Below are 1,809 nucleotides of genomic sequence, written 5' to 3'. Positions count from 1 at the left end.
GGTTGACAATATAAAATTGGGTCTTCAATGGATTTGGGAATCATTTGGGGAAAGTTTCTGGGTTTTATTTATAGTGAATATGTAACAGGCCAACTGTAGGTTCTCCTTCTGTTTCCCACTCTGCTGCCCTCAGACTAGCAGGCCTCTAGATACAGAACTTAGCATATTTCAAGATAGGGCATGAAAGCACAGTGCAGTTGAGTTAGACCTTTCAAATCCCACTTCCAGAGAACTGCTATGCTCTGACACTTATCCCTTGGGAAACAGAGTTAATCTCCTCATGATCACCTTCAGTGTCTACAGGAATCTGTTCCAAGTTGTATTCACCATGAAAAGTGAATTGACACAGACAAGGTTGGACCACATTTTCCATCTTTCTAGATAGCCATATCTAAAGTGTGCCTTGGAGAAAAAATGACCCTGGAACTTTACAGTTACATGGCACTGGCTTGGTGTTGACCACTGACCTCACAATTGAATACTTCAAGAGACTCACCTAACTCATAATCTTTGTGGGATACACCAGAAGGTTTTGGTGGTAACTTACACTGCAACTGTGATACAGCTCCCTAACAGCCCAGCTGGTGCTGTCAATCATTGGTAAAGGCTTTGCCCAGCACGGGTGAAGCAAGTAATCCCAACACTTGAGAGACAGATAGGCAGAATGGTCAGGAATTCCATAATGAGCTTGATGTCAGCCTGGGCTTCATGAAGATCCTTGGTGGAGGAAGAAGAGGAGGGAGACAAAGCTAAATACAGAACTAAAGTCCACACCACACAGAGGGCTCAGCCATAAGTATGCTGGACTCTGGACCCAGGGTCACAGAGAGATGAACTGAGGTCTTTGTTCTACATTTCTGCTCTAGAAGAACCCTCATTGCTTGTTCCTCCTCTATATATTCATGGTTAATTTTCTCTTCTGTCTCACCATTTCCAACATGGAAAATAGGACGTCAGAACTAATTTTTCAACTGATGTAAGGCACTGCATTACTTGGAGGCAGCTTTCTAGAACAGAAGGACTGTAGTGCTAGGGTGTCAGACTGAAGATTACGTTTTTCTATTCCAAGGAAAAAAATTAAATATTTTCCACATAACATCTCTGCGGTGAAGAACACCATGATGGCATCTGACCAGAGTTCTGTGTCAGCTTCCTTTGGAGACACCTGTTCAGGTGTAGTGGGGCCTCAGAAAGAAAGCCACCAGGACATGCTGGGACAGCTTACAAAACCAAGAACAAGATTCCCACTCCTTAACAGGATACTGTGCTTGTGACACACTCAGAGACTTAACCTCCAGGGAACAGTGAGATGATGAGAGAAGTATTCCCAGACATCTGGAATATGGGTAGGAGGAAGGTTCTGAGTGATGGCCTCAGTTTCTTGTGAGGACTCTGAGGATAATGCTCATGGAACAGCCACTCCCATCTGTGGATCTGAATAACATGGTGGAAATGAGTCTCTTGGCAGAAGAGACAGAATTGGAAAAGAAAAGTGTCTTTTGCTATAACTAGCTGGCAGTCTTTACTCTGTCATTTCAGCCCAAATACTTTGTTGCCTTCCATTATCCAAGCCTAACTGTTCAGATACCTGGGCTTTGGAATATTGTCTGTTGGAGGGATTTAGGGGATGGTTTTAGTTTTCTAATAATCAGGATGGACCCTGATGAATCTTCTCTCTTCTAAATTTTAATACAGAAGTAATTTTTGGCACAAAGGCAGCCATTTTTTATGGACATGAGGAAATGTGGGTAAAAGAAGATGATGAAAAAGAAGGGGGAGGAGGAGGAGGAGGAGGAGGAGGAGGAGGAG

Source organism: Mus caroli, chromosome 17 (assembly GCF_900094665.2).
Source record: "Mus caroli chromosome 17, CAROLI_EIJ_v1.1, whole genome shotgun sequence".
NCBI classification, from domain to species: Eukaryota; Metazoa; Chordata; class Mammalia; order Rodentia; family Muridae; genus Mus; species Mus caroli.
The sequence above is the reverse complement of the archived record's forward strand: the minus strand, read 5'-3'. Positions refer to the sequence as shown.